Below are 26,819 nucleotides of genomic sequence, written 5' to 3'. Positions count from 1 at the left end.
ATTTGAGCTTCAGCAAGAGCCAATGAGGTTCATTCTCGTGTTACGCAGCGCATTTGAGCTTCTGCAAGAACCAATGAGGTTCATTCTCGTGTTACGCAGCACGTTTGAGCTTCAGCAAGAACCAATGAGGTTCATTCTCGTGTTACGCAGCGCATTTGAGCTTCAGCAAGAGCCAATGAGGTTCATTCTCGTGTTACGCAGCGCATTTGAGCTTCTGCAAGAACCAATGAGGTTCATTCTCGTGTTACGCAGCACGTTTGAGCTTCAGCAAGAACCAATGAGGTTCATTCTCGTGTTACGCAGCACGTTTGAGCTTCAGCAAGAACCAATGAGGTTCATTCTCGTGTTACGCAGCACGTTTGAGCTTCAGCAAGAACCAATGAGGTTCATTCTCGTGTTACGCAGCACGTTTGAGCTTCTGCAAGAACCAATGAGGTTCATTCTCGTGTTACGCAGCGCGTTTGAGCTTCAGCAAGAACCAATGAGGTTCATTCTCGTGTTACGCAGCGCATTTGAGCTTCAGCAAGAACCAATGAGGTTCATTCTCGTGTTACGCAGCACGTTTGAGCTTCTGCAAGAACCAATGAGGTTCATTCTCGTGTTACGCAGCACATTTGAGCTTCAGCAAGAACCAATGAGGTTCATTCTCGTGTTACGCAGCACGTTTGAGCTTCTGCAAGAACCAATGAGGTTCATTCTCGTGTTACGCAGCGCGTTTGAGCTTCAGCAAGAACCAATGAGGTTCATTCTGGTGTTACGCAGCGCATTTGAGCTTCAGCAAGAACCAATGAGGTTCATTCTCGTGTTACGCAGCGCGTTTGAGCTTCTGCAAGAACCAATGAGGTTCATTCTCGTGTTACGCAGCACGTTTGAGCTTCTGCAAGAACCAATGAGGTTCATTCTCGTGTTACGCAGCGCGTTTGAGCTTCAGCAAGAACCAATGAGGTTCATTCTCGTGTTACGCAGCGCATTTGAGCTTCAGCAAGAGCCAATGAGGTTCATTCTCATGTTACGGAGCGCATTTGAGCTTCTGCAAGAACCAATGAGGTTCATTCTCATGTTACGCAGCACGTTTGAGCTTCAGCAAGAACCAATGAGGTTCATTCTCATGTGTTACGCAGCGCGTTTGAGCTTCAGCGAGAACCAATGAGGTTCATTCTCGTGTTACGCAGCGCGTTTGAGCTTCAGCAAGAACCAATGAGGTTCATTCTGGTGTTACGCAGCGCATTTGAGCTTCAGCAAGAGCCAATGAGGTTCATTCTCGTGTTACGCAGCGCGTTTGAGCTTCTGCAAGAACCAATGAGGTTCATTCTCGTGTTACGCAGCACGTTTGAGCTTCAGCAAGAACCAATGAGGTTCATTCTCATGTTACGCAGCACGTTTGAGCTTCAGCAAGAGCCAATGAGGTTCATTCTCGTGTTACGCAGCACGTTTGAGCTTCAGCAAGAACCAATGAGGTTCATTCTCATGTTACGCAGCACGTTTGAGCTTCAGCAAGAACCAATGAGGTTCATTCTCGTGTTACGCAGCACGTTTGAGCTTCAGCAAGAACCAATGAGGTTCATTCTCGTGTTACGCAGCACGTTTGAGCTTCAGCAAGAACCAATGAGGTTCATTCTCGTGTTACGCAGCGCATTTGAGCTTCAGCAAGAACCAATGAGGTTCATTCTCGTGTTACGCAGCACGTTTGAGCTTCAGCAAGAACCAATGAGGTTCATTCTCGTGTTACGCAGCACGTTTGAGCTTCTGCAAGAACCAATGAGGTTCATTCTCGTGTTACGCAGCGCGTTTGAGCTTCAGCAAGAACCAATGAGGTTCATTCTCGTGTTACGCAGCGCATTTGAGATTCAGCAAGAACCAATGAGGTTCATTCTCGTGTTACGCAGCACGTTTGAGCTTCTGCAAGAACCAATGAGGTTCATTCTCGTGTTACGCAGCACATTTGAGCTTCAGCAAGAACCAATGAGGTTCATTCTCGTGTTACGCAGCACGTTTGAGCTTCTGCAAGAACCAATGAGGTTCATTCTCGTGTTACGCAGCGCGTTTGAGCTTCAGCAAGAACCAATGAGGTTCATTCTGGTGTTACGCAGCGCATTTGAGCTTCAGCAAGAACCAATGAGGTTCATTCTCGTGTTACGCAGCGCGTTTGAGCTTCTGCAAGAACCAATGAGGTTCATTCTCGTGTTACGCAGCACGTTTGAGCTTCTGCAAGAACCAATGAGGTTCATTCTCGTGTTACGCAGCGCATTTGAGCTTCAGCAAGAACCAATGAGGTTCATTCTCGTGTTACGCAGCGCGTTTGAGCTTCAGCAAGAGCCAATGAGGTTCATTCTCATGTTACGCAGCGCATTTGAGCTTCTGCAAGAGCCAATGAGGTTCATTCTCATGTTACGCAGCGCATTTGAGCTTCTGCAAGAACCAATGAGGTTCATTCTCGTGTTACGCAGCACGTTTGAGCTTCAGCAAGAACCAATGAGGTTCATTCTCGTGTTACGCAGCGCATTTGAGCTTCAGCAAGAACCAATGAGGTTCATTCTCGTGTTACGCAGCGCATTTGAGCTTCAGCAAGAACCAATGAGGTTCATTCTCGTGTTACGCAGCACGTTTGAGCTTCAGCAAGAACCAATGAGGTTCATTCTCGTGTTACGCAGCGCGTTTGAGCTTCAGCAAGAACCAATGAGGTTCATTCTCGTGTTACGCAGCACGTTTGAGCTTCTGCAAGAACCAATGAGGTTCATTCTCGTGTTACGCAGCACGTTTGAGCTTCAGCAAGAACCAATGAGGTTCATTCTCGTGTTACGCAGCACGTTTGAGCTTCTGCAAGAACCAATGAGGTTCATTCTCGTGTTACGCAGCGCGTTTGAGCTTCAGCAAGAACCAGTGAGGTTCATTCTCGTGTTACGCAGCGCGTTTGAGCTTCAGCAAGAACCAATGAGGTTTATTCTCATGTTACGCAGCTCATTTGAGATTCAGCAAGAACCAATGAGGTTCATTCTCGTGTTCAGAGGTGTCAAAAGTACTGTATTCACATTCATTACTCAGGTAGAAGTATAGATACTAGGGTTTAAAAAGACTTCTGTAGAAGTTGAAGTATCAACTCAAGCTTTTTACTCAAGTAAAAGTGTAAAAGTACTTGTTTCAAAACTACTAAATGTAAAAATAATGTAAGGAAAAAAATGCCATTGAGGACAAAAGCTCAGGCCGCGCTACAGGAGCCTATAGTGCACTACCCCACCTCCTCAAAAAAACATTTTCTTAAGGCCATAATGACTATAATGTTATATTAAAATGTTAATGTTGAAAAATTTGGGATGCACTAGGCTACCTGTTTCAGCCGCATACATGCCCATTGAATATGAACGCATTTTAGTACAATGCAAATACATTAAAGAACCATATATGTGCACTACTGAGCATTAACGTGTTTCATGGAGCGGAAGATATGATGACTAGTTGCCTATAAGTATTGTAATGGTGCACAGTGTTGCCAGATTGGGACGGTGATTTCCAGTCCAAAAGCTCACCAAAACCCGGCCACTCCAAGAAAAAAACGGACAAAATTTTACAGCCAAAATAATGTGATAGAATTTTATTACCATGTCATTCAAGGTTGATAAGCACCATTTTTAGCTCCTTTAAACAAAATAACGATGATAAAATAAAATAAAAAATAAATGCATTTTCCAGTAAAACGGCTCCAATCAGGGCAATAATTTAGGAGAATTAGCCAATATGACTAAATGTCCAGGTGGACTCTGTCAAAACAGCAAAGTCATCGGCTCATTTCTTGAAATGAACCGATGACTTTAACCCTCGGAAGTACACATTGCAGAACATAACGCCGAATTTAGCCCGTCAAAACTGATTCATCGTTGATTCAAACCTTTTTCAGCAGCTTTCAGGGACAAGTAGAGTGCATGCAGTCTGGACGGTCTAAAAGTTGCAGATTTCTGGTTAGGCTAGTGTGCACATGACCAAGCACAGGAGTCGTCCCATTTTCGTTTTCAATTCAAGTCATCCAACTGTGCTCTCCTCTCAGAGTTATATTCACCATCGAGTCTTGTGTACGTTTTTAGAGTTGCTCACTATCTTACTCTTTACTGTAGATACAAGTCTCACTGTATAGTATCACTTTGGCATTAGTGATCACTTGGATATAGAGAGCCTAAGTCCCGCCCCTCCGCTTCCGGCTCATGGGACCTTACTTCGGAAAAAATATGTATGGAAGTCAATGGCGAGAGATAACTTATCTTTTTATTCCGTCTGAACTGTGCCCTGAACTACACATATGATGTTTGTCAATTTAAAAGGTAATTATGAAAGTCAAGAAAGTCGCAGTTTGTCATAAAACAGAAGAGTAACGTTTAGTTTTATGTGAAAATCGCTCAATGAACTACATCTCTCGTCTCGCACTATGTACGTCACAAGATCCGTTGCTCGTATGTGTGTATTCTGGCTCAAAACACTCAGGCATGACGGCGTAACGTCACGATTATAATGTAAGACTGTAGAAAAAATGACAGACGTTAGCTTCAGTAAAGTTTGCTTCATTCATTGAGAGAAAAGGTACGATGTCGCATGTGCGCCTTCTGGGTTTGTAGTCTTTCTAATTACGTATTTTCACAGTCTTATACCTCAGCAGTTTTACATCAAGCTGCGACTTTCTTGACTTTAAAATGTATCTTTTAAATTGACAAACATCATATGTGTAAATCAGGGCACAATTCAAACGAGATCAAAATATTTGTTGTCTCTCGCCATTGACTACCATACAATATTTTTCCGAAATAAGGTCCCATGGTGGTCGACCGGAAGGGGAGGGACTTAGGCTCTCTATACAGCTACAACTTATCGCGCTAAATTGCGTCTGTCTGCTGATCGCTGATTGGCTAAAAGTGCGTGCTCGTCGGCGACGTCAACACCAACGCCAGCTGACTCTGCATGTGCGTGTGTGTTTAGTAATGTCATGATGACTGATTTTATGGACTACATGCACACTTTAGTTTTTTAACCAATTAGACTTTAAAATGTAGATGTTTGAATACTGCCAAACTGACCCCAAAACAGCCCAAATTTTGTCCACCCACCCAAACCCTTTTTTACCCGCACAATCAAATTCAAACCGCTAAAAAGTCAAACTTTAGAGGTAGACGATGTACACAATGGATTGCGTACAAAACAATAGGGTGTCGGAATGGTATATATTTATACTTCTCATCCAACCACAATCAAATATTTGTACTTCGTTACTTGACACCTTTGCTCGTGTTATGCCGCACGTTTGAGTTTCTGCAAGAACCAATGAGGTTCATACTTGTGTTACGGAGCATGTTTGAGCTTCCTCAAGAACCAATGAGGTTCATTCTTGTGTGTTACGCAGCATGTCTGAGCATACACAAGAGGTTTGTTCTCTCGCGTCAAGCAGCAGCCTGTACCATGAAGGTAGCTGAACAAACTCGGGGTTACAGGATAAGTTTTGAGTTGACAAAACCAAACCGATGCAATCAGGCTTTATTGGTACCATGATGCAGCTCATCAACTTTCTCTGTCAACTCAGGCTTTGATCCTCAAGCTATGATTACTCCACGCGCGCGTGCACATAAAAGAGTGACGTCGAAACTGAACAACCAATCGCGGGTCGCGATTTTTCCGCGGAGGAGCAAGAGATAATCATTCATATTTACGATGAATTTAAATATGCATTTCAAGCTCGAAACAATACGGTTTCTGCGGCCAAAGCAAGAGAAGACTGTTGGAGAAAGATTGCTTATTGTTAATGTGTAAGTTAAACAAATACGTTCTATATTTATGTAAAATTATGTATGTAGCCTATGTGTAGCCTATACGTGTAATATAGCCTATAGCCTATTTTTATAATATATAAAAATGTGCATGTACCGGTACTAAGAAAAATTAATATTCATTGATTTTTAGATGCAACCCCAACTCCAAATGTTCTTGGCAGCAGATAAAGACAAAATATAAAAATATAATTCAAAGTGGTGAGTATTTACCACAACCTTTTATTACTTTTGTGAACATTTTATCACAAACACTTGTTTGCAGAAAACAGAAATAAAGAATTAAATTCAGAAAACCAGAATACACTGGCAGAGTAGTTGGCTCTGAGTAGGCAATAAGGGACGGACGATTATGGATGGGATTACAGGTGCTGTACAATCTGACCCTGGTGCTGGCTCCTCTAAGCAAGTAACACTGGGTACGTGTGCAATACATTACTACTTTTTTTTAAGTTGTAAATATGGCTGACTGTATGTTCTGCAGAGGGAAATACAGTGTCCCTGTTGAAGCCAGCACACATACACACAGTCTCCCACACAGAGGTCAGTATACAGCAGACAGAACACCAAACATAACCTGCTTTACAACAGTTATGCTTTACATTGGCCTATTTTTATTTATTAGGGTGGAGGAAATGATGAAGACACTCTGTCTGTGTGTTCTCAGACAGTTGCTGAGGTGAATGCACTGGGCTTTTTATTGTGGCAAACATTTGAATGTGTGGCATAAAAAAGGGACTGGCCCTTACACATCTCTTTTATTGTAGGATTTTTCACAACCTGCCCCAGAAACTGAGGCCTCTACCTCAATGAGCTTCAGAAGAAATGTGTAAGGATTTAAAATCCTTGACATAAATTACAGTCAGTCCTGTGTTTGTAGGAAGTCTTAAGGAACTTTTTGTGATTTTGATGAGCCTCCAGAAAACTTGTAATGATCATGTTTGTGGTGGAATTATGTTTCAGGTGGAAACAGACTCAGTCAGGGCCCTGTACAAAAGGAGTGCACACTGTACTAGACTGCACACTAAAGGAGTCTTGAACTAGACTGCACACTAAAGGAGTCTTGAACTAGACTGCACACTAAAGGAGTCTTGAACTAGACTGCACACTAAAGGAGACTTGAACTAGACTGCACACTAAAGGAGTCTTGAACTAGACTGCACACTAAAGGAGTCTTGAACTAGACTGCACACTAAAGGAGTCTTGAACTAGACTGCACACTAAAGGAGTCTTGAACTAGACTGCACACTAAAGGAGACTTGAACTAGACTGCACACTAAAGGAGTCTTGAACTAGACTGCACACTAAAGGAGTCTTGAACTAGACTGCACATTAAAGGAGACTTGAACTAGACTGCACACTAAAGGAGTCTTGAACTAGACTGCACACTAAAGGAGTCTTGAACTAGACTGCACACTAAAGGAGACTTGAACTAGACTGCACACTAAAGGAGTCTTGAACTAGATTGCACACTAAAGGAGACTTGAACTAGACTGCACACTAAAGGAGTCTTGAACTAGACTGCACACTAAAGGAGACTTGAACTAGACTGCACACTAAAGGAGCTGACTGTGAGCTGAGGAGGCTCCAAACAAAATCAAATAGCTGGATAAAACTGATCTCAGTATGTATATAGTTAAATAAGTTATACTATATATATATATATATATATATATATATAGTATAACTTATTTAACCAAGTAACACTTTAGTATGAATATTTATTAATGCAGCTTTCTCTTGCTCTCTTTCTCCCTCCCATCCCACAAAACCAATAAAACAGTTTGAGACATATCTGCAGTTTCAATGTGCTTTTATTAAGTGTAATATTGTATGGTGATTGCATCTACACCAGCTGGGTGGTCAAGTGTGATCGGGTCAGTTTCATCGGAGAGAAGCTGGTTTTGTGGTGTTTCTCGCTCCGTTCTACTGGTGGCTAATATATTGTGCAGAATGGCACATGCAGCCACTATCTGTGATGCCCGCTCTGGTGACTCTTAAGGGCCGAACACCATTGAAACATGCATTTATGCCAAAGGTCATCTCTATCTTTACTCTGGTTTTACTGAGGGCCACACTGAAGCGGTGCTGTGGCCCTGTCTGAGGGACATGATAGGGGGTTATTGTGTAGGTTTTTCTAGCTCAGTTCAAATTAACAGTGTTTTGTATTGTACCAAATTTAACTTGCTTTCCTCAAAGTGCCACACAACACAGACTCACGGAAAATTCGAGAGACAAGCACTGGAACGAGGCCATTTGGCATCCAAACTTGATCATATATGTTCATGACCACAAGTCGTCTGCAGATGAAATGTTTAGTAAATCATTGTTATATCTGTTAATGTTACTATTAATTTAAAGATTCATCTCACAGAAAATAATCATCTCACATATTCACATCATCTCTACCTGAACATTATGGCTGTGATAGGACTTCCTATTAACATAATCTGCCTCATGTTCCCCTAGAGCAGTGGAGATTGGAGCAATAGACTGCATACATGTTGCAATGACTTGGGAATCCTATCATAAGATTAACAGAAGAATAATAATAAAAAAGATTCAAAATAATTCTTAACATGTATTATATTGTATAGTACACTTGTGAAATTTGCTTAAAAAAAGTGTTCATGTGATGTCACCCTATCAATATATCTTACTGGCAATTTTATAAAAGCCCTCTTTTATGGACATGGTCGATAAATGTCCGGGGAACACTATTAATGAAACTTTTCATGTACTCCTGCAGAGCGAGGACCACCTTGCGAATGGTTTGACAAACCGTGTTTTCCCCTAGCTTCTGTGCGTCACCCACCGTGCAAGAATGTACCACTTGCAAAAAAAAAAAAAAAACGCAACGCAATACCATTTGCGATACAGTAAGTGCATGCATTCGACGAGTTAAATTCTTTATGTGCGGCTCAAGAAGATCGCAAAGATAAGGATTTCCTTCCGCGGAAAATCTGTATCTTCCATACAAGTAACTATCAGTTAAGGCAAGGGGATTTTGTCAGGCTATAAACTCTTTCTCTACGAAGAATAAACTCTATTCTCTACAATTTGTGCTGAGATGTCCACCGGATTTGGAAGAAAAGGTGAAGTCATTGCAACAGACACTTGGAATAAGTTACGTCACCTATAGCCTACGTTTCTTTGCTCTCAGCTGATTGGTCAAACTTCAGTCTGAGATCTTGAATCCAGAACATAACCTGCCCCGGAGCAGGTTAGCCGTGCAGCGTAAGATACCATGGCAACGAACACCGATTAAAGCCGAGCTACTTTCATAGTACCTAAAACCCAGGGTTGGCGGAAACTAAGATCAAACATGGCTGGCTAGCCACCTAATCCGGCTTCATAGTACAGGCCCCAGGTTCAGGTGAGCTTGTGTTTATTTTCACTGATCGATGTTTATATGAATAAAAGACTAAATTCAATCTGTTCATCATACAAGCAATCAAAGTTTCAGTTGCATAGCTGTCAATGGGGGAACAGAAAGCTTTCAGATTTCATCAAAAAGATCTTTGTGCTCTGAAGTTGAATTAAAGTCTAATGGGTTTGGAACGACATAAGGGTGAGTGATTAATGACAGAATTTTCATTTTTGGGTGAACTATCCCTGTAAAGGTAACCAGTCGAAGAGAAACTAAACAGTGCGATCAGGACCCTTACAAGAAGCAGAGTGTCTATCGAATGCATGTTTACACTGTGCTTGTTGTCCCGGGCCCAGCAATGCCTGTTCCTGAAAGCCTTCATTTCAATGTAATTTTGACTGTCATCATACTAATAATTAAATAGCTACTTACTAAATTAACGAAATGCATTGCTGATATAAAAAATTGGATGACTCGTAATTTCCTACTACTTAATTCTGAAAAAACAGAAATGCTAATTATTGGACAAAAAACTTCCTCACATAATAATCTAGAATACTGTCTAACACTTGATGGCTGCTCTGTTAATTCTTCGTCGTCGGTTAGGAACCTGGGTGTGCTATTTGATACCAATCTTTCATTTGAAAGTCACGTGTCTAGTATCTGTAAAACTGCATTTTTCCATCTTAAAAATATACTGTGTCTAAATTACGCCATATGCTCTCATTGACAAATGCGGAACAGTTAGTTCATGCGTTCATGACCTCAAGGCTAGATTATTGTAATGCTCTACTGGGTGGTTGCCCTGCACGCTTAATAAACAAACTACAGCTGGTTCAAAACGCAGCAGCTCGAGTTCTTACCAGAACCAGGAAGTATGACCATATTAGCCCGGTTCTGTCAAAACTGCACTGGCTCCCTATTAAACATCGCATCAATTTTAAAATATTGCTGATCACTTACAAAGCACTAAATGGTTTAGCTCTGCAGTACTTGAGCGAGCTCTTAACACATTATAGTCCTTCACGTCTATTGCGATCTCAAAAGTCCGGCCAGTTGATAATACCTAGAATATCAAAGTCGACTGCTGGCGGTAGATCCTTTTCCTATTTAGCACCAAAACTTTGGAACAGCCTTCCTACCATTGTCCGGGAAGCAGACACACTCTGTCAGTTAAAAGCTAGACTAAAAACACATCTCTTTGACCTAGCATTCACATAATCCATTATAGACTTCTATAATTCAATGTTAGGCTGCATAGATTAGGTCAGCTGGAACCAGGAACACTTCCCATAAATCCTGATGTACTCGTTACATCATAAGAAGAATGGCATCTACGCTAATTTTAGTGTCTTTGTTTATCCCGAGGTTTTCCCGCAGCCTGCTGGATCCAGGCCGTACCCAGATCTGATGAAGGACCTGGACCCGATCCAACGCAGTGCTCAAGTGCCAACTAGTCTCTCCCTATGGAGGATCCCTTTACCACTCTACAGATAAAGTGTTGTCGGGAAACTCAATTCACGTATCTACCCCGAATTGATCAAATAAAATCAAATTCTGTATCAAAAATTATAAGGAAACACCAGTACTTTGTTTAGGCTTGGTTTGTAGGGAATTCCAAACCTGCGTACATATATTCAAACGCACATAACTACAGAACCAATTCTTAATGCGCATGTGAACGGCATCAGCGTTTCTCACAGGTTCGCGTTTAAAGTCTGTGTAGAGAGAATGGTGTTGTCTTAGCGGCCCCTAATTTAATAACAAATGATCGTTGCGACGGAAGCGAATCAATCAAAACTAACTTTAGCTGGAAAATAACTTTACTAAAGAACCACTATAAAGCAAAAACAATCTCTGTTACCTTAAATTATACGTTTATCTCTGTAAAGCTGCTTTGAAACAATCTACGTTGTTAAAAGCGCTATATAAATGAAGATGACTTGACTTGACTAAATAATACAAATAAATTACCTGAAATATTGATTAGAGCTGACTTTATTTGAATAAAATGTGAAAAGAAAGAGAATGTACAGTATGCCATGAAACTAGCACAACTGTTTAGGAAATCAGTTAATCAAATAAATACTCAATAAAATGTAGCATGGATGAAATCGTCTCGGTTACGTAGGTAACCCTCGTTCCCTGAGTAGGGAACGGAGACGTTACGTCGGATGACGACGAATGAGGTTTCGCTTAGAAATCCTATCATCTTCGAGTATATAAAACGAGCCAATGGCAATGAAATGCCATGGGTCTGCGGAATTTGCATAGCGTAACTCCGCCCCACCCTGGGGGTATAGAAGGAAGTGCGCTGGCAACATGCAGATATGTCTTCGCTAAGGATCCGAGACTGAACTCAGGCGTTCCAGCTGTACAGCGGAAGTGGCAGGGAGACGTAACGTCTCCGTTCCCTACTCAGGGAACGAGGGTTACATATGTAACCGAGATGTTCCCTTTCGTTGTCACTCCGAGTTACGTCGGATGACGACGAATGGGGTTCCCAGTGTAATCACGCCACCTCTCGACTGTCTTCCAGTGCCCTGCGTAAGTCTGAGCTCCCTGTCGTGAGACTAGCACAGACGAAGGAGTCCTACTTAACACAGGAATACCAAGGTACACTGGGAAGCATATCCAGTTGAAATATGCAATCATGCCCAACCCGAAGGGGGGGACTTGGAATACACATATGACATCGAAGGGCTGCATCCGGAATAACACTGGGGTGTCCAGCCGCAGGTGGAATATTTCAACCCCAGGGGTGGCAAGGTGGCTTGCCAAGGGAAGACACATGCTCAAAGAGGCACAAAGGGGGCATGGTCGACCTTGCTGCTGGTATGCCAAAGCAATGGCATCCACTATCCAGTGAGTTAACCTTTGCTTGGAGAGAGCCTTTCCCTTCAGCTTCCCACCATGACAGACAAAGAGCTGGTCTGAGGTCCTGAAACACTGCGTTCTGTCTACGTAAGCACGGAGAGCGCGTACTGGACAGAGCAGTGCCAAGGCTGGGTCTGCCTCCTCCAAAGGCAGCGCTTGCAGGTTCACCACCTGGTCTCGAAAGGGTGTGGTGGGAACCTTGGGCACATATCCAGGCCGGGGTCTCAGGATCACGTCAGAGTTAAACGGTTACGAATTCCAGGCACGCTTCGTCAACCGAAAATGCCTGCAGGTCCCCTACCCTCTTGATGGAGGCCAATGCAACCAGGAGCGTTGTCTTCATTGACAGGAACTTAAGCTCCACTGATTGCAGAGGCTCAAAGGGAGCACTCTGCAGGGCAGTTAAAACCACTGAGAGGTCCCAAGAGGGTACGAGGGGAGGACGAGGAGGATTCAGTCTCCTGGCTCCCCTCAGGAACCTGACGATCAGGTCGTGCTTTCCTAAGGACTTACCATCAACTGCGTCGTGATGTGCGGCAATGGCGGCAACATACACTTTCAGGGTGGAGGGAGACAGCCTTCGCTCCAACCCTTCTTGCAGGAAGGAAAGCACGACACTGATGGGGCATTTCGTGGGTTCTAGATTTTTAGAAGAACACCAGCTGACGAAGAGGTTCCACTTCAACGCATAGGCATGTCTCGTGGACAATGCTCTAGCGGAAGTGATGGTAGCCACCACCGCTGGTGGTAGGGTACTCAAACCTGCCTCATCCCGTCCAGGAGCCACACGTGGAGGTTCCAAAGATCGGGACGAGGGTGCCATAAGGTGCCCCGTCCCTGAGAAAGCAGGTCCTTCCTCAGAGGAATTGGCCAGGGAGGTGCTGTCGCAAGGAGTACTAGTTCTGAGAACCAGGTGCGGTTGGGCCAATATGGGGCAACCAAAATTACCTGCTCCTCGTCCTCCCTGATCTTGCGCAAGGTCTGCGCAAGAAGGCTCACTGGGGGAAACGCATACTTGCGGAGGACCCGTGGCCAGCTGTGCGCCAGTGCATCCGTGCCGAGTGTGTCCTCGGTCAGGGAATAATACAGGTCGCAGTGGGACGAGTCGTGGGAGGCAAACAGGTCTACCTGTGCGTCCCCGAACTGATCCCAAATCAGCTGAACTGTCTGGGGATGGAGTCGCCAATCTCCAGCAAGAGGCCGAAGCCGAGACAGCTCGCCGGCCGCCTGGTTCAGGTCTCCCGGGATATAAATGGCACGAAGCGACCTCAGATGCTTCTGACTCCATATGATGAGGTGGCGGGCGAGTTGTGACATACGGCGGGAGCGCAGACCACCTTGACGGTTGATGTACGCTACAGTCGCGGTATTTTCTGATCGGACTAGTACGTGTTGACCCCTGAGCAACGCATGGAAGCGGTGCAGGGCAAGACGTACAGCCAACAACTCGAGGCAATTGACATGCCAAAGGCGCTGGGGTCCTGTCCAGGAGCCCGCGGCAGCATGTCCATTGCACATGGCGCCCCAGCCCGTGGTGGAGGCATCTGTTGACACAACAACATGCCTGGACACTCGTTCCAAGGGCACTCCGGCCCGAAGAAAACTGAGGTTCGACCACAGGGTGAAGGTCTGACGGCAGGTCGGAGTCACTGGAACTCGGAGCGTGCCGTGGTGCCATGCCCACCTCGGGACTCGATCGCGAAGCCAAAGCTGAAGTGGTCTCATATGAAGCAACCCGAGCGGCGTGACAGCCGCTGCGGATGCCATATGCCTCAGGAGCCTCTGAAATAGTTTCAGTGGGACCACACTCTTGCCCTCGAACTGACGAAGGCAAGTCAGAAGTGATTGCGCGCGCTCGCTCGTAAGCTGCGCGCACATGGCGACCGAGTCGATCTCCATACCGAGAAAAGAGATCCTCTGCACGGGGCAGAGTTTGCTCTTCTCCCAGTTGACCCGAAGGTCCAGACGAGCTAGGTGCCTGAGCACAAGGTCCCTGTGTTCGCAAACCTGGTCTCGAGAGTGAGCTAGGATCAGCCAGTCGTCGAGATAGTTCAGGATGCGAACCCCGTTTTCCCGAAGGGGAACAAGGGCTGCCTCGACGACCTTCGTAAAGACGCGAGGAGACAGGGCTAGCCCGAAAGGGCGAACCGCGTACTGGTCTGCCTGCCCCTCGAAAGCAAACCGTAGAAACGGTCTGTGTCGAGGAAGAATGGAGATATGAAAGTAGGCGTCCTGCAGGTTGATCGCTGCAAACCAATACTGCGGCCGTATGCACTCGAAAATGCGCTTGGCCCTGAGCATCTTGAACGGCATCCTGTGAAGGGAGCGGTTCAAGACGCGCAAGTCAAGGATTGGCCGTAACCCACCGGATTTCTTCGGTACAATGAAGTAAGGGCTGTAGAAGCCGGACCTCATTTCGGCTGGAGGGACAGTCTCGATCGTACCCTTCGCCAGTAAGGTAGCGACCTCCGCTCTCATAACCGGGGCATTGCCATCGACCATAGTGAAGTGGACTCCCCTGAAGCGGGGAGGAGACCGTGCGAACTGAATCGCGTAGCCGAGCCTGATGGTCCTCGCGACCCAGTGGGACAGCCTGGGAAGCTCTAACCAGGCTTCCAGGAACTGTACCAGCGGGGTCATACAGACCACAGACGTACCCTCGGTGGTGCAGCGAGGCGGAATGACCGGCCCAGGCGTGGGTGGCATAGCGGCCCGGTGCGGGGGCACGGTCATTAGCCGCGTCCTGCCAGAGGAGGCCAGGGGAGGACCAGGGTCCCACTGGGGCGTGCTCTGGCAGGGAACTGGCGACAGAGGGGGACGAGAGTGGCGAGGCTCGTGAGCGGCGCACACTGTCATCCGGACACTCTGTGTGCTCAGAGATGGGGGAGTGAGTTCTTTCTTTGACCACAAAAGGGTGCTGCCCGTCGTGGGACGAGCAATGGGGTGGGGAAAACCAAGGATTCTCCCCCGGCCCTCCACCGGGGGAAGGAGTGGCCCTGCTACCGGCTCCTGGGAAGAACTCAACGCCATCTCTGAGCAGCCCGTCTCAGGAGCGCCGCTTGGCCTGGTGTTTAGCGGGGCACGGGGCGGGAGAGGGCTGTGGCGCCTTCCTACGGCGTCCACCACGACGCAATCCGGATGGAGGCTGCTGCTGGGGCCGTGCGGGAGGGGCGGGAGCCGTAGAAGGGCGCCCTCGGCGGCGAGCAGACTGAGGCACCTGTGCCGACGGCTGGGTGGAGTCAGCAGCTGGCCGTCGGGGCAGGACATGTCTGAGAGCCTCAGTCTGCTTCTGGGCGGTCGAGAACTGCTGGGCAAAGTCCTCAACCGCTCCACCGAAGAGACCAGCCTGGGATATGGGAGTGTCGAGGAACCGGGTCCGCTCGGCCTCATGCATATCGGCCAGGTTGAGCCACAGATGTCTCTCCTGGACATCACCTGACCCAGGGAGCGTGCGGTCACTTTCGTCGCTCGGAGAGCAAGGTCGGTGGCGGCACGCAGCTCATCAAAGAGCGCTGGGTCAGTCCTCCCGTCGTGCATATCACGCAACATCTGGGCCTGGTAGACCTGGAGTGTCGCCATGGCATGCAGTGAGGAGGCTGCCAGCCCCGCAGCTCTATAGGCCTTCGCCACAAGCGTGGAAGAGAACCTACAGGCTTTGGAGGGGTGCTTTGGGTCACCATGGGAAGAAGCACTCTGAGGACACAGTTGCATCGCAACAGAGCGTTCAACCTGGGGAACCCCAGTGTACCCTTTGGCGGCCGCCTGATCGAGAGGAGGCAGGGCGGAGGAGGTCTCCTCATGCACATCTGGGAAGAAAGGCATTGGGGACGCGCGCTGACGAGGATCAGCGGCGGCACCGAAAAACCAATCATTCAGCCGCGAGCGCACCGGACCAGGTGGCGGGGACCACTCAAGCCCAATGGCCGCGGCTGCCCGGGAAAGCATGGCAGTCATCTCGGGATCAGACTCGGGCAATGCTGGCACACCCGAAGGTGGCAGCACAGCCGAATCCTCACTTCCCAAGGACTCTTGCCCACCCTGTGATGCAGCGATCGACATTGAATCTTCCTCTGGAGCGCCAAATGAGACCCGCGGCAAGTCAGAGGACTGTACTGCGGGCTCATTCGAACCACTCGTGGGTTGCACGGCACTAGAGGACAGTGTGGAGCGTGGAATAGTCGGCGCTTTGTCCCACACCGTAATCCTCAGGTCACCCTGGCCGCCAGCCGAAGTACTAGCTCTTGCGGAGCCCGTAGATCGGGGTGCGGATGAGGGGACTCTACCATGAAGGTCATTGAGTCTTGACCGTAACCGTGCGATGGGCATGTTCCCGCAATGGGAACATGACTCATCCACAAACGCTGCCTTAGCGTGCTCTAAGCCCAGACACACAAGACAGCGATTGTGCCCATCAGAGTCAGAAACAAATAGACCGCAACCAGAAGTGCACGGGCGAGGCATCTTTAAAAAGACGTGCCGCGTGCAAGCTCTTTTAGAAAGGAGATTTCTCCACAAATGCTGAAGCGACCAGGGAGAGAACACACAAACACTGGCAAATCACTGCACAGATAAGCAGGGAATGTGCACTCGCTGGAACTCGCTGTCACACCAACACTTGGAGAGAGGCTCGTCTCGAAGAGAAGTGAAGAGATGAATCTCAGGATTGGCTGTGGAGTGAAGTACATCAACTTGGCTCCGAAGCGAAAACATATCTGCATGTTGCCAGCGCACTTCCTTATACCCCAGGGTGGGGCGGAGTTACGCTATGCAAATTCCGCAGACCCATGGCATTTCATTGCCATTGGCTCGTTTTATATACTCGAAGATGATAGGATTTCTAAGCGAAACCCCATTCGTCGTCATCCGACGTAACTCGGAGTGACAACGAAAGGGAACTATACAATTCTCCTCAATAACTTTTTAATGTAGCCTACTATTAATAGAATGTAATCAAAATTCTGTCCTAAACATTGAAGAAACACTAAACGCTAAATATAAAATTTGGCATTTAATTTATTATTACTACTTATTATCTATGAGCAGTGTTGGGTGAAATGCATTACTAGTAATTAATTACTGTAATTTAACCCTTTCATGCATGAATTATGATAACCTCAGTCAGGATTTTTTTCCTATGTTTTATTGCTCTTAGGGCATGAAAAACAAGAATAGATTTTTATTATTTTTTTTACAAATTTTTCAAAGAGATCTTCAGATGTCCACTTGAGTGGACAGCATGCGGTTATGGTTTAAACTTAAGATATACTATATTAAATATAAGACAATAATCAAACAGATAAAGTATGTGTATTTAACAAACTAATCAATACAATTATATCAAATCATGTGAAAACTATAAAATATATACAAAAAATATAAATGAAAAATTTTGCAAAGGCTTCATACAACTTCATACAAGTTGCACTTCACGTATCTTTGATATCAAAACATGAGGACGTGATTCCATCAGAATTTTCTACAGTCTGTCAAGGTACAACTGTGGAAACCACTCAGATGCTCCCTCCAGTGCACCAGAGTATGGAGATTTACCCTTATTAGCTGATCATTCTGATTATGTTCAAGATGGACATGCACATCTCTATCATAGCCCTCCTCTGAGAAAACCTAGCGATACGTTTTTTTTAATCAGTGTTGGGGGTAATGCATTACAAGTAACATGCATAACGCATTCAGATTACTTTTTTGATGTTACAAGTAAAGTAATGTATTACAAGTAACATGCATTACCTAATCAGATTACGTTTTGATCTAACAAGTAATTAACTACAAGTAATGTGCATTACCTAATCAGATTACTTTTTGATGTAACAAGTAAAGAAACGCATTACAAGTAACATGCATTACGTAATCAGATTACTTTTTGATGTTATGATTAAAACAACGCATTACAAAAACGTGCATTATCAAATCAAATTACAGATCTAACAAGTAAAGTAATGCATTACAAGTGTTATACATTATGTAATCACATGACTTTTTTCGATGTAAATGAAAATTGCATTCTAATAATACAAATATATTTATTTACAGTAAAAAAGTCACTGCAGATTAAGTTTTTAAGTTTCAAAAACAATATTCACATTATAATTATGAATTGTAGTTGAATGAATTGTAGTTGTATGAATTGTAGTTGTATGAAATGTAGTTGTATGAAATGTATGAATTGAGTTTTCTCTCAATCTAAAATCAAAACTTGGAAAGTTTTACTGTGATATGACTCATTAGATAGTGCTTGATGCTGCAATTTTTTTTTACCTACAAGAGTCTCCTAGGATAGAAGGAATGGGTGGATATTCCGGAGCAACTTGGCATGTCTGACTGACCCTTGGCCATCTTGGTTTGGAGCGGGAAAAAATCAAAACACAACGGCTTGCCAGATGGTTGCAATGTAAAGGATGATGCACCAGGGTCCAGTGAAGAGGCTGATGTGCAACTTTGCCATAGAAACCCGTGCAAATTCAAGAAAATGCTTTTTTAATAGCTGTCCACTGTAGTGACCACTGGGCGTGAAAGGGTTAATTACTTTTCCCTTGGAAAAAGTAAAGTAAGGGATTACTCTTAATGTTTCTTAACAGTTACTTCTGATGTAATTGCATTAAATACTGTTTAGACTATATGTAGTAGGCCTGTTTTAACCTTTTCTCTTTAAATACTTCAGCCAGTTAAAGAGTAATTTATGCATTTTTATATTTATTTCACAGAATTAAAATATCTGTTTAATGTCTATCCTTGTATTGTTCAACTAATTAGTACAGTGATGTAATTGTTGAAGATGCAACTAGTAGCTAGTAATTAAAGTAAGGGTAGGCAGTTTTGGAGATGCTAGCAATTGCAAGTTAGCTTTGAAAGCATGAGATCCCACCCTCCCTTCAGAGCGTCTCCAAAGCCACGCCTCCTTCAAAACACATGAACGCGTACAGCGTCACGAGAGATGGCGTTAAATTACTTCATGTCTCAAAGCACATAACATTACAATAATAATGAACGTAAACAACCTACAGAGCTCTTGTACCACCTGACTGCTGCAGATTAATTTCGGCGTTGATGGTGTTGACATAGAAACGTACAACTTCGAGGACGTGAACAATGTCACAGGTTGCCTTGTAATTATGATTACGACATGGCATGAACGCGGCATAAGCTCGTGTTGGTGCAGGAGGAACTGTAAAAGGCTGCGCGGATCTACTACAGCCTCATGAAACACGCTGTTGACGTGATGTATGGAAATACATATGTTGACCATTTACTAATTTAGACCACTTATATTATTGATTTCTATCAGGATGTAAAGAGAGTTTCAACTAGTATAACAAAACGATCAAAATAAAGTTGAACAATAATTCTTTATGAAAGAAATGCCTACAATTACTTTTTTTAGAGTAACTTACAGTGTCTAAAACTGTTTCATGAGTGTTCAAAAAAAAAATCATTTAGTCATTATTGTGAGTCAGTCATTTGACTTTCTAAATTTTCACTCTATTGTAAGTTGCTAATGACACCTTGTGAAGGCCTATATTAATTTGCATTGCATCATCAATGGACTTCCCTCAGCAAGGCAGATGTTATTAATACACAAGCCCGCCTCTTCCTGCTTTAAAATGCAGTGTGAAAACAGTTTTGATACTTCCTCAGACCTCTAATGTATAAATATATATACTATGACCTTTCAATAAGCCAGTGTCAAACAGACTGTTTAGAGAAACCACCGACAGCCACAACAATGGTCTATTTAATGAGATAAAACTCCACAAGTCAAGAGACATATTCACACCCAAAACTAATTCACACATAAGCTGTCTTTTACTCGCACTCAACTTGTTCTAAACACATTTGAAATTTTTCTATGTACTTACATTGAAATGAATCATTTGATGCAATGGACTTTTTGTGTACAAACATGTTTTACATTGAACTTTTATTTTTAAAATACCTGCATTTAAAGGTGCTCTAAGCGATGTTTTAGGCCAAACATTTTTTTTGTCCCATACAGCAAACATCTCCTCACTATCCGCTAGCTGCCTGTCCCCTGAACACACTGTAAAAAAAAACACGGTCTCTGTAGACACAGACAGCCCAGGCTCCACAAACGGCAAAAAAAAACCCCCCAAAAAAACAAAAACAACTGGGCTAACCTGCACCACGAAACATAACAAACTGCTCCAGCCAATAACTGACAAGAAGGTTTCGAGGTGGGGTTTTGGGGGGTTAGTGCGTGGATGAGAAGGAGAGAGGGTCTAGCTAGCCTCCGTTTTGTTTGACAATACTTTGAATGTCAACAAGAAGTGGCGTCACCCAACATCACTTAGAGCACCTTTAATTACAGATGTAACTACACGGTTGACCCTTCCCTTACACCTTAACCCACCCTTAAACCTAACCAGACCACCAAACCTGTCCCTAACTTTACCCGTATCCCACCTCAATAGCAGCACAAGTGTTTTACAATACAACATGAACACATTAAGTACATTGTACTTATTTTTCAATGAAAGTACATAGTACTTAAAGCCACTTAATATAAAGTGGGACATTTAATGTTTGATGAAACTCTTATGGTTTGATGAAACTCAGAAGTTTTTCTGGGATTTACAAACTGAATATTCTGGCCACTTTTTATCAATGTAATACCGTTAACCTAAATCTGCTGTTTTAATGTATTTTTTGATGAAACTCTCATGATGCTTTATTTCAAAAGTAGACCGTTGAAATTAAGCTGATTAACTATAATGTCCTCTTCCTTTTCCAAGAGAGTCTAACACAGTCCAGTCTGTTCCTTGTATCCGTCAGACGGGATAATGACTGCTGGAGCTTTTTTTTTTTTTTATAATTTCTATTTGCAATAGTATTAATATAAAAAAATATATATATATATTACTCTTGTAACATGATAAAATTAACATGTAATTTGTGCCTTTTCACAGACAATATTGTATATTCCCACCCAGTTTGGCCTGTTTTTTCCTCTGTGGGCCGTATAGCGTTCTTAATGAAACCCCAGTATTTTCCCCTTTAACCAATTTAGAAACTTGACATACATCATGGTTTTAACTTAGGTGTGAGCGTAATGTGGCATTAGTTTCCTGTTTTACCACGTATTTAAGGGTTAGAGTGCAGCATGAGATCATTATCTCTGACAGCATCCTTGTGAACAAGAACATGAAACTGCTAATTCTTCTCGTCACGCTGCTTGTTCTACTAGCTAACCCTAGTTTGAGCAACCCTACCAAAATTAATTTTATCTCGACCTACAATGAAATTAAGGTCGACCTTCAGGGAATGCAAAACGGAATTGGTGGACTTAAGCAGCAAGTAAGTAAATATTTTTCGCATTATGGCAAGGGAGAGAGACGTCATGTGATTTTGCCATATTTGTCATACTTGCTTTAGTTAAGTTAAAATAGTTAAACACCAAGCGTGAAGAGAGAAGTATTTGTCTTTATAGCTTATAGATATGTTCTGTATGAGCAGATATGTATCATATGTATATCGCAGACATTCTCTGATATCAACTGACTTTGTCATTTTCCAGGCATTCGATCACACAGTAAAATTCCAAACACTTCAAGATGTAAAGAATGCAGTAAGTATTTTATCATTCCCTCTGTATTGCAGAACATTGAAACAAATGCTTTAAATAATAATTTGCATAAATTTGTTACTATGGGGATTTTTTTTCCACCCACAGTGTGAGTGCGAGGCACCATTTGTTCAACACCTGAATGATGCACTATTGTTAGTTAAAGAAGTATTACCCCTGGAAGAAATTGACAACATTTTGGACAGTCTTCATCTGCTTATGAACAGCCTAAAGGATCATCATCTGCTTAAGCTCAAGGTGAGACTTCTGCCTTAAATCACCAACATCATCCATTGGGTTATTAATATTTAACCCTGCACAATACATGAAAGATGAACAGTGTAGGTCATTTAAAAGGCCTGAAGACACTTCTCTTATGAAACATTCTCATTTCATTTTAACACCTCTGTTAAAGTAAATAAATCATTCAGGGTCTCAAACACAATGCAGTTACGCAGCACGGAAAGAGCCGCTTTATCATTTAAAATAACGCAATCCATGAATATTTTTTTCTTTTGATTTTCCAGAAGCCAAGTGACAACTGTCACTTCAGAACACATACGTTGAGTGATGCATCTCTCAAAAAAAACTTGATTAAGGATAACATTGATTTCATCGAAAACTGGAATGCAAACTGCAAGCAGAGTCACAAAAGAAACTAAACGGACGTCCTGATGTGGAAATGTGAATCACATGCTTATTTATTCAGAAATGTTACTTTGTAATTATTTATATATTTAATAGGATATTTATTTATATTTATTTGTATTTATTTTGATCAGTGTGTTTTGGTTGTTCTCTGTCCTCGCATTTAATGTTGCTACAAAATTAATGGGATGAAACATGATCTGTACTTTATTCTTTAACAAGAATAAAGTTGTATTGACTTGTATTGTATACAAACTTCATGTTAATTAATGGTCCAACGTGTTTTATGCTCAATGTAATAAAAAATAAAAAGAATATTTTTAAGATCAACTCTCTGTTGTTTCATTCATGTTTTGTCTTGATTCTTATGCCGATTCTTATTCTTGATACAAAACTTCATGCACATTAAGTTGCACATAGCATAATATTTATAGACCACTCAACAAATCTGTATTGCTGCAGTAAAAACGTCCACACTCACGTTTAACTGACCCAGCTGTGCATTGTTTATCTTCTCTTGATGGGATGTGGTGAGTCTTGAAGGAGGCTGTATACAATATTAAGTCTGATGGATGGAAACCGACAGTCCCGCAGCTGCTGGCAGTGTCCTGACGAAAGGGAACATCCCTAACAACACAACGATGGAATGTTCAGGAGACCGGTGACTAAGAAAATCCAGCTTCCAGAGTGTGTTTCGAAACCACTGTGTCAAGAGATTTAGCTTCCTCAGTCTTATCAGGACTTCAGGATCAATCAATTCATAGCGCTTTTCCACACTTCTGTGTCCCATTAGGGTTTTTTTGGTATCACTTTATAATGAGGTCATTTGATAACATTAGTTAACTACGTTAAGCATTTATTGACCTTAGTTAGTTCTGTTAATATTATGTAGTGGACCTGATCTAACATGAACTACCAACACACACACACACACACACACAAATTAAATAAAGCCTTTTTACAGTAAGCTACTGTAAAAATCCATCAAATTGAATTGAATAATCCTTACATATTATTCATATTATGAATTAAGAATTTTAAATGAGTAAAAAAACAAAAAGCTCTATAGCTTACAGTTTTTCTCGATTGCTTAAACACATTTCTTGAAACTATGCCTCGTATTCTCAAAACTATAAACACAAATCCATAACGTCTCACCCAATTCCCCAAACATCCTATTTTCAGGTCAAAATGAAGCTCTACACTCAAAACCATTCACTCTTGCTGAAAAACCAAACTTTGCCCTCAGACAGGACACACAAGCCCTCAAAATCACACACACTACAACATAGTCTAACACACTGGTGCAATAAATTCAAAACAACATTTCCAAAACTGCTAAGTTATGTTGCTTGTGGTTCCCCCTCTCACAAACCTTTTCACATGATGAACACAAAAGACACAACCAGTGGATACATTGTCACATTTTTATTCATACACAGAAAACACACACACACAAAAACTTTTTTTTTCTGTTTTACTCTTTTTTTTTTACTCTCTCCTCTAATTTTTTTTTTTTATATTTAGTTACAGTAAGATGTGTGTGACCAACATATGACAGTAAAAGAGCACACACAATCCATATTCTAATATGGAATTCGAATTGTATTGGAATGGTAAAGAGTGTTGGGACGTAACAGGAGGGCCTCCACTCAAGGATACAATATGATGGACACGTCTAAGAATGTTCCACATATGGTTGAAATACCTAGAAAGATAACATTCTGGGAGTCAAGACTATAAACTGATTTGGGCCCTTTTGTCTATCTATTGAAGGTTCTGATTGATGTGTGTTAAATTTTGACTCTTAGTGTTTCCACTTGGGTAATTGTGTGCTAACTGAGCTGAAGCTGTGCTGACTTGAGTGAACAATATTGAATGCTAGTGCTTTCTAAATGACAACATGGTCTAAGCAATGAGAAATGAAGGGATTTGTGTGTAGAGTTTTGCAGTGACAGTTCAACAAATCTGACTCATGTGTCAAAACAGGGAATAGTGTTTATAGTTTGGTGAAATGGGTGTGCTTTTTGATAAATGGCGTTATGGTTTTGAAATTTTAGTTCAAAAGCCTGGTTATAGTGTTTAAGCAATCGAGAAAAACTGTAATAAAACATTTTATACAAATCTTAATGGAACAAGGGAACGGACCATTTAATTTGATCTGATTCGCATGTTTAAATTTATTAATAAGAATCACATAAACTAAATGATCCATTCCCTTGTTCCATTACAATATAAAATGTTTTATTAAGCTATAGCTTTTTCTTAAAACTCATTTCAAATTCTTGATTTCATAAAAGGAATAATATGTAAAGATTATTTAATTCAATTTGATGGAATTTAACTGTAAAATAAAAGTGTAAATCTTAAAAAAAGTTTAATTTCTTTAGAGTGAATGGACAGTTTTATTTTTATTAACTAATGTATACAAAGATTAATAACTGTAACAAATGTAGTAGTTAAGGCATTAACTAATGGGACCTTAATGGGTTTTTTAATTAAAAATGAGATGCACAAATCCTTTCGGAAATATTAGATATGTTAACAAAAAAATTGTACGGACGTAGCAAGTTAAATATCAAATGTCCGCATCCCTTCTTAAAATAATGATTGATAACACTATTTTACAGTGTCCTTGTTACATGTAGTCAAGCTGTAAAAACGTTATTCCAACTTAAATTACATTAAACCTTAGACTTAAAAATGAGTTGAATCTCGTATAACTTGTAAAAATGTTGAAAATGACTTATTTTGATGAGTTAAAGCAATGTAAACACATCTGTTGTCATAACTTATTGATCATATAATTTTTTACAGTGTTGTAATAACTTTAAATTATGCATAATTACATGCAAGTAACTTCAAACCAAATCATAATCTAACCCTAAAGCAAGTATATGTTGTTTATTACAGTTTTTCTCGATTGTTTACACACATTTTCTGGTACTTGAGACACAATGACCACAACATGTAACTCATTCACCAACCCCCTGAGCCAATTCTGCTAAACTACAAGCACAATTCCTGCTTTACACTCAAATTGCAGTTCTAAAACACACTTTTTTCAAAACACTACACACAATTCTCTTCTTTTGGCACAATTTTCATGCAGAAAATCTCTTGTTTTCACAAGGAACGCACTGCCATTCAAATATGCACACTGACTCATCACATGGGCAAACACCCGTCACAGTTTTACAATTAGCAATCACAGCTTTAGCATGGAAGGTCCACAAGTGAGCTCTTTAATGGAGCAATGGATGCCAACATTGGATTTTTTTTTATTACTGTAACTGTATACAGTAAATTCTTATGTTGTTTTGTATGTAGACCACTGTACAACTTTGTGTTGGTTGGGATGTGCACTGTGTACATTGTTTTTGTGGGAAAAATAAAATATATTCGTTACCGTGTATTTGTGTGTTCCGAGTATAAAAACACATTTATGTATGTACTGTCTGTAGTAAGTGTAACACTGAACAAAAAAAGGCCTAAGTCATTATGATGAATGGAGAAGAAGTGTTTTCCATTCATCATAGTGTTTTACATTGAGCACATCAGTGTTCAACTGGTTCTTATAAATGTCTATGATGGTTTGTGTGTGTCATTTGAAAACAAAATACCATTTTGAGAAGAAATAACATTGTTTTGAATGTAAAGTTTCATTTTGCAGGAGAATTGAGGGGTTTTGCCCATTGTGTGTGTGTTTTTGATTTGTGTGTAGAGTTCTGAGAATATGAGGCATGCTTTCAGAAAATGTGTGTAAACAATCAAGAAAAACTGTAAAGGGGTGTTGATTATGATTTCACTTTTCTAACTTTAGTTAGTGTGTAATGTTGCTGTTTGAGCATAAACAACATCTGCATAGTTAGTACATTTACATTTGATTAACATTTTTTGTTTGATTAACATACAAACATTAACATTTTCTGAAGGCTTTGCACCTCCTTACATAGATTTTCTTCATATTTGCTTAAAAAGTTTTTTTTTTTTACCTTGTTTTGTACCCTATCTGTGGAAAATGTCTTTGCTGATTCATCACACAAGACTTGAACATACTGTACATGCACCTTATCTGGACCCTGTCCACAACCACAAAGGGAGTCATCAGCTGCACTGCAATTACTTTATTTATAAACTCCATCTGGTTAGAACTGGACTAGACATGAACATGGACAATATGCACTTACACAATACACTACACACGCTCGTATTTTGTCACGGTTGAAATTTAAGGTCTATCATGCATAGAAACAGATATTTAATTTCTTACAAGTTGGTACAGTCAAAAACATTGATATCTAAGGTCTAAAACATTTGATAAGATGCTGTCTTGAGAGTCATTGCGAGGATGAGTGTGGGGAAGAGATGTCTTGTAAACGCTTTACTTTGTTCTCTATCAATAGAACAATTAATTCATGGTTACTTCTTATTGGTTGGTTATGTGTTTGTTGTTTTTTTGTTAGGCTGATAGTTTGGCATGAAGGAAGGGGGTGAGGAGGGGGAAGTCCAACTTTATGTTGAC

The sequence above is a fragment of the Scardinius erythrophthalmus genome (assembly GCF_964197995.2).
Source record: "Scardinius erythrophthalmus genome assembly, chromosome: 13".
Classification (NCBI taxonomy): domain Eukaryota; kingdom Metazoa; phylum Chordata; class Actinopteri; order Cypriniformes; family Leuciscidae; genus Scardinius; species Scardinius erythrophthalmus.
The sequence above is the reverse complement of the archived record's forward strand: the minus strand, read 5'-3'. Positions refer to the sequence as shown.